We start from the raw sequence: 8,616 nt of genomic DNA on the forward strand, positions 1-8,616 counted from the left end.
GATTCTCAGAATTTTCTTCACTAATGCTCAATTACATGCCGAATTTCAACGATGATTAAACACTATCCTATGAAGTTAATATTTATATATAATCATAACTTACTCTGAATGCGAGTCTGCCTAGCTGTCTCTCTATCTCTTTCTCTCTCTCTCTCTCTCTCTCTCTCTCTCTCTCTCTCTGGATATATATACATATATATATATATATATACATATATATATATGTGTGCATACACACACACACACATATATATATATATATATATATATATATATATATATATAAATTAGTATATGTATTAACTAGTTTAACATTAAAACCAGGCCGATAGCAATTAATCGCGTGCTTCCATGTAATTAATGAATGCGTGAATGTAGAATTGAAATGAAATTCTTAAAACTAAGCTAAAATGACCGAAAAATGAGTTGAAATGACTAAAGTAAATAAAAAAGTAAATTATTATAATGACTTAAGCATGAATTGAATCCCTAAAAAATAACTGGAATCCTTCAAAAACAACTTGAATGATCTGGAGATTGACTTGAATGGCTATGAGTGTGAGTGTCAAATTAATACAGAAAAGTGATCCCCCAATTTATATCACAATAAAATCACGTAGTAAGAACAGATACTACAAGTTGATCTTGGCCAAAAGGCCCAGAAAAGGGTATTTACTTGCTCCCCACCGAGCAAATTAGTCACAAGGCTGATATTTAATATCAGGAGTGAAGAGAAAATAGGGGTCAACTCCTCGGGGAGTAGAGGAGCTGGATAGTGACAATTGGTATGAAGGGTTGCCCCTACATTGACCAAGGTATTACATGTGGTGTTGTATTTATTTGCTCCTCCACCGAGCAAATTACGCAGAAGACCGATTTTTAAGGTGAGGAGTTAAGTAGAAATGAGGACCAACTCCCCGGTGAGTAGGGGAGCTGGATAGTGACAATTGATATGAAGAGTTGGTATTTATTTGCTCCCCCACCGAGGAAATTAGACACAAGGCCAAGTTTTTCTATGTAAGGATTGAAGGGGGAATGGGGACCAACTCCCCGGGGAGTAGGGGAGCTGGATATTGACAATTGGTATGAAGGGTTGCCCCTATATTGACCAAGGTCTTATATGTGGGTTTGGTATTTTTTTGCTTCCCCACCGAACAAATTCGGCACAAGGCCGATTTTTAATGTGAGGACTGAAGGGGAAATGGGGACCATCTCCCCGGGGAGTAGAGGAGCTGGATAGTGACAATTGGTATAAAGGGTTGCCCCTTCATTGACCAAGGTCTTATATGTGGGGTTGTTATTTATTTGCTCCCCCACCGAGCAAATTAGGCACAAGCCGATTTTTAATGTGAGGAGTGAAAGGAACATGAGGACCAACTCCCCGGGGAGTAGGGGAGCTGGATAGTGACAATTGCTATGAAGGGTTTTATTTATTTGCACTGAGCAAATAAGGCACAAGGCCGTTTTTTAATGTGGAGAGAAAAGGGGAGGGGAAAGGGAAAAAGCGACCAGCTCCCGAGAGGTGGGAATGGGAGCTGGATATGGATTTGCCAGCTGGCCTCTGTAGGGTTGCCCCTACATGGACCAGAAGATTGCCACAAGGGCAATGTTCTTTGCTTGCAGAATCTGCCGGAACAGATACTACATTTAAGATATCAAATCCTTTATTTATGTTAAAAATACATTGAAAATCAACACTGCACAATAAACTTAGGCACATGACCAACTCAAAAGGGGGGGGTCGTTGGTCATCATTGTTATTCCAGAACTAAACATAATCAAAGGTTTCTCCCAGCTAGTATCTTTCACCATAATACCGAATTACCACTTTCATACTGGGGGGGCATCCTACTTAACTCCCAATTTTTAAAAGAGACACTATGCTTTAATCTTGGCCAAAAGGCAAAGAAAAGCATAAAAAACTAAGAACAGCATCTACTAACAACATACCTTATATCTTAACCAAAAAGGCCAAGCAGAAAAGGCTTACGGACAGACCGACCGGCGGAGTGACTTATGGATTTGCTTCCACGCGATTAATAACCGAGTAATACAAAAATACAAAACTTTCTATGTGATAGTTCTGAATTTTGAGTAAAGGTTGAATTGCAGCCTAAGTAATTGAGATTAATCAATAACGGAAACAATAGAAACAATACATTTAAAGTAATGAACCATTAATCTAATTGATCCAGTATTCTTGTCCGGTTTCAAAATCGTCCAAATTAAAATATTCTCGCCGTATTTTAGATAAAATATACAAAAATAAGACTTATATAAATTCCTTCGAGACAGATGGTGAACATGTAAAAATACAGGGAGGTGGTGATACACCGTCCGATGGAATTTTGGATGCAAAGAAAAACATCTCAAGATGTGTTTATTTTTTTTCAATTATATCTGACGAGATGTAAATATAAAAAAAATGAATTATATAAACTTTAAAATTGTCTGATTTATATCGAAATAATTGTAATATCCAAAAATAATACAAATATAAAGTTATTCATGCTCGTTGGTTTTGGTTTTGCCACTATATATATATATATATATATATATATATATATATATATATATATATATATATATATATATATATATATATATATTGTACATCATGCAAAAGAAACCTAATAGTGTAATAAGAATACTATTAATTTTAAGGACATGAAATAGATTAGATGAACCATTGTAATTATAAATAATGGCAGGATGAATATATTCAAATTTAATATTTCTCACAACTTTTTGTTCAATTTAAATTCGAATTAGTGTATAGTATAGTATAATAGATATATACATATATGTTTATATGTATAATTATATGTATATATAGGCATATTTATGTATATATATATATATGCATAATTATATGTATATATACATAATTATGTGTATACATATGTATAATTATATGTATATATAATATATATATATATATATATATGCTTACTTATATGTATATATACATGCATGTTTATATATATATATATGTGGTATATATATTTATATATATATACATACATATATGCATATACATATATATTTATATATATATATGTATTTATATATATATATATATATATATATATATATATATACAGAAAAAGATATTCATCCGTTTTTAGCATACAGCCGAGAGCCGTAAAGAATTCAATAGAGCAATATAATGATGATTTCTCACAATGCTAGATCTGGAAAAGCTTCTTGGCTTGACCTTTACTCGTAACCTGAATTGAAGACGTATATACAATCTATTAACAAGGTCCCTCGTAAACTGTTTCGATCCTTCAACTGCTCCAGTAGATATCTCACATGATACAGTTCTCTACCTACATAAAGGGCAGACAGAGTTAAAGGGGTAACAAGTACCTCATCCTGCCTTGAAACACTTCAAAATAGACTTCATAGCTTAGTGCGGGATGCCCTTTCTCTTCCCTGCAACATCTTTTAGCTAACATCTATGCCTCCCCCGTTCCAAATTTTCACGAAAAACTCCCGTCTAGCCCAAACCACTATCGATAATTTCCCACACTCTTTATCTGTGGCTAAATTTTATTTAAATTCCGTGAACTCAGCTTTTTCTTAGGACTGCACGCCTGTGGAACTCTCTTCTGATTGACTACTTTACAGCTGGCAACAGCCTAATTGTCACCAAATCCAACAAAAGTAAGTCCTTGATGAACAGTCCTCCTTAGTAATCCAATTTATGAATTTCACACTACTTATGTTTACTACACTATAGTCACATTGACTAATGTATATCCATTAACCCTTGGCCGCAAGTAGCCTCCGGGCCTTGATAAGTGGTGATTTCTGTGTAAAAAATGTTTCTTGTAGTTAAATAAGTATATATATTTATATATATATATATATATATATATATATGTATGTATATGCATATAAATATGTATATATATGCGTATATATATATGTATATATATATGTATGTATATATATGTATATATGTATGTATATATATATATACATATACATACATATATATATACACATATATATCCTCAAACTTATGACCTATGAATTTATATATATATATATATATATATATATATATAAGATATATATATCTATATATATATATATATGATATATATATATATATGATATATATATGTGATATATATATGATATATATATATATGATATATATGATATATATATACATATATATATATACAAATATATATAAATAGATTGACAGATAATTGTATTGATAGCCACTTTTATGTGTTATATATGTGATATTCGAAAATAAGCATACTATTAATTATCTGGTTCCCCGTACAAATTAGTCATTTTGTAATTTTAATTGTTATTCAATAACATAAGATTCTGCGTTTTTACCATATGTCTTGCTACCAAACCTGGATTTATATATTTACAAACTTGTAGCTTCATCTCTTTCAAATATTATGAGAACAACCATAAAAAATATAACATTCCTGAGATAATAATCGATGCTATCCTTTTTTTTATTATCAGTCAATGCGATTATAGTAAAATTTATATTAAGATAATGAAAGTAGTTTTGTGTTGCAGGAGTTTTACACTGATATTTTATTTTGCATTGATGCTTTGCTTTCTGATGTATTACAACACTTTATACATATACCGATAAAACAGGAGCAGCTACTGCAATGCATTGGATCTATTGAAGAGACACAGTAATACATGTAATAAAAGGCAGTCTTTTTTTTAATATAAAGGGTCTTTTGTTCAGCAAGAATTCGCATGTGCACAGCATTTCAATACAGCGACCAAAATCTAAGGAAACAAAATAAATCGCATCAATATCGAGGTGATTCATGGGACGACATTGTGTGAACGATAGCTTTGACAACTATGAAATGCGAAGCGCATAATGATCGCCTTGTAAATGAAACACATTACATTCCCTTAGGTAGGAGAATAGAAAGCAAACAAACGTTAAAAAGTAGAGGGACAGAAAATATTCTTCGTCAATGACGCATCGTTTCCTGTTAGTCTCTATGGGGATTAATGCGTACAGCTATTGGCTACGGCTAACTGCCCGTTATTTAAACATACAAACGCCAATACCGAAATAGTTCTTTGTGCGAGCCTGTGTTAGGTTTTTAAAAAGCATGTGTCCAAATCACACAGAATCGTAAAAAAAAACATGCAACGCTTTGAATTGAAACGAAAATATCTAATTTTTTCCCAATTATCGTTGTAGTAATCCTAAAGGAAATATTATCAGCAGTTATCTTTGTGCAACTCTAAATAAAAATCGATTTTACTCTCTATGTTTTCACAATAAATGAAGTTGAATGATATGAGCTAATCGCTTTTTGATGAGGCACGATTTGATTAGAGTGTGTCTATGATAACAAAACTAAGAGTACTATTCGAATAAAGGATGAAAACCTTATTATTTACTCATTTATTTTCCTTTATGTTGTAATTGATCTATGTTTTTTAATGTCGCCCTATATCGATACATAAAAAAGTTACATTTATTTCATATATTAGCTTTACATCAAAAGGTGGACTATGCTTTTTTTTTACAGCGCTTACTATAGTGATTCGGTATCATTTAATCAGCAATGTGTACTGTTACACAAATAGAAAAAAATAAACGGAGTAACGTCGTAAACTGCAAATCTATTACAATAGTTTAACAAATATATAAAAAGCGTCAATTTGTTCACAAGTAATATGGTATATACATTTAACATGCCATTGAGAAATAAAACATATATATATATATATATATATATATATATATATAATTTAATAAGGAAAGATATATGTATATATGAAATAATAAATATATTTATATATATATATATATAAATATATATATATATATATATAAGAATATTAGGACACTGTGAAAATGTATACTAATGCATATAATTTAAAATGTACATTTCATATTAATATATATATACATAAATATATATGTATATATATAAATATTTGAAGGACACGATGAAAATGTATACTAATGCATATAATTTACACTGTACATTTCACATTAATATATATATATATATATATATATGTGTGTGTGGGTGTATGTGTACACATATAACTATATATATATATATATATATATATATATATATATATATAATAAAACAGAATTATTAAACAAGACATGATCCTTAATCTGTGGTGCAAGATATTTAAGAGATATATTCACGTATGTTTAGTCTATATTCGTATCACATTCCGTTCTACTAGCGAATCTCCTCTGGAATCGGAATATAAGACTTACATGTGCATTCAAGTAGTTTTTCAACACTGCATTCCTTCATTATATTGTATGTGCTGTTCTCCCCCGTCTAGGATACACTTTAATTGATCAGGTATTTAAGAGAATAGTTGCCGCAGTCCCCTGAATTACTAACACACACTGTTCTGTGTTTGATGATATCAATCTCGCCCATTAAAAATGGTTTAGTTTCTTTATTTACACAGATTCATTTGAATATTGTCTCCACTCTAAAGAAGATAGTTCAGTAGCGATGTATAATCGATACATACCTCACTAGCTCCTTCTATCGGAGCCCCTTGGCAAAGGAATCCATGAAATATTGAGGTGTTTTATCCCTTTTCCGTAGCATGCGTGTTCATATAAGATTCTGAGGATCCGCAACAGCTATGAAGGAAATAATATGTAAAGCTTGCATAACTTGCAGATTATCTTTATTTTGGAAAGAACATCTTTGACGACCTATTATCATTTTGGCGTAGAGTCTTCAAAACTCTGCCGCTAGCTTATTAAACATCCTCCGTCAACAAAACCGTACTCATAACCGTAAGCAACACATTTCCTTGGAGTGATATGGTCAGAGTGTCTGTCAGCTGGCCACAAACCTAACTACACTTAGCTCTTGTCAACCTCCCAAACGTGTGAAGGGTCTTTGATCATTATTAGGAGCCTTCAAGATATAAAACCAGTCTATTCCCAGCTGCCTTAACTTTCCTACCCCGTCAGACCGCGGTAAAAGCGTCAGAAGATTTTATAAACTGGTTTATGAGGCATTCGTCGATGCTCAGAAGCACCTGACATTAGCAAACACCGTTCATGTTCCCTGTCTTGCCGACAAGTTGTTGATCGTGCCTCGCAGGTTTGTCAGAAAACACAGTAGATCTGCCGCCCTGATATATGCCCACAGAGGATGAAGAATACTCCTCTGTGGTCATTTTTCTCGGAGACTACACGACCACCAACCCACCTGATTACCATGTGCAGTACAAGCATCAACTATTCCTGCAGCTATCAAACATTTTGGCCCATAACAAATTCAGTAAAAACATAAACCGTCTGTCCTCACCGACAGCACCCCTGTGTTTAAGCATATAAAAGTTCTGCCAACGCCAGTTCTCAACTAGCATCAGATTGACCTCTTTCATTTCAATTGTCTGTCGGTGCCAGGTCCTTCATCTTGCAGGTAGAGCGAACTTACCAGTTGATTTTGTCAGCCATAATGCTCCTAAGTGCAAGCATTCAACATGACAGATCTACTCCCTTTTCCATGTGCTTATAGGGGTCGCCGTATTTAGGATTTCTCTTGTGGAAGTAATTAAAGGATCAACAATCTTCCCGTATACAAGCCGTACTGCAGGGTAAAACATTCAAAATGAATGCTCAGACGTTAGATGAACACGGGCACACCTGGTGCAGAGAATTCGCCGATCAAAACAACTTAATGTCATTAAGTATGTAAAATATATCTTCAGACTGCCACATTAGCCCAGGACAGCCTAGTAGTAATTTATTGAATCCCTTTCTCCCAAAACGAGATTCAGTTATTTTTCAGCGACACGCCCTACATGCCTTAATAACGGCGCTACATATCAAGCTTGGGCACCCTACAAAACACCAGATGCAACAGCTAGTCAGCAGGTATTTCTATGCCTTTGACCTGGCTAAGGCCATGATAATAATTGTATCATCATGTCATCAGTGGGCTTCATTGAGCAGCATCTCACTTGTAACTGTTCCTCTGTCCTGTGAATACCCCTATAATGCAGTCGGCATAAGGTTCGTTTCTGATATAATCAAGAGAAATAGACAACTGATTTTTTGTCTTACGGGAGTACGTCAGTTCTTATACTGTTGCCTTATTCCAAATGTGTAAAAGCGCGCATTGCGGGGGGGGGGTCTTATTAAGACTTGTTCACCTATTAGATTTATTATAAGTCCAACTGCTGTCGTTAGGAAATACTCAGCCCCCAGCATTAAATCACTTTAAAATCATATGCTTCTGTTAACTCACCATATCTCAATAGAACCAAATAACGCTAAAAACCTCAATCATAACACTGTTGTTGAAAACGTCGTCCAAGTTTTTTAGCGAGATCTTCTCACGTTCAGCACATCTACCTCTCAGATCTCTAAAGTCTCGCTCTTTGTAGAATGTTGCACGATCAACTGTAGGTTTGTATCGCTCGAACTCTGCCCCAGAGATATCTTGTATCAGAGGGACCAGTTTATCAATGAACGTTCCCACGTCAATGATATAGATCTTATTGAAGATCAGCATCTTAGATCAATAGCAGTGAGCGGTTTAGACTCCAACAACTGACGTAGGCCTTGTATAGAGATGAATGACAGACATTGTT

The 8,616-nt window shown here is 33.6% G+C and overlaps 1 pseudogene; it reads right to left on the reverse strand.

Annotated features, from left to right (window-relative positions):
- Positions 1-551: 551 nt before the first annotated feature.
- LOC145274978 (U2 spliceosomal RNA) lies at positions 552-670 on the reverse strand (annotated as a pseudogene).
- Positions 671-8,616: the final 7,946 nt, after the last annotated feature.

Source organism: Euprymna scolopes, chromosome 4 (genome assembly GCF_053919585.1).
Source record: "Euprymna scolopes isolate OS-2025 chromosome 4, ASM5391958v1, whole genome shotgun sequence".
In the NCBI taxonomy this organism is placed as follows: Eukaryota; Metazoa; Mollusca; class Cephalopoda; order Sepiida; family Sepiolidae; genus Euprymna; species Euprymna scolopes.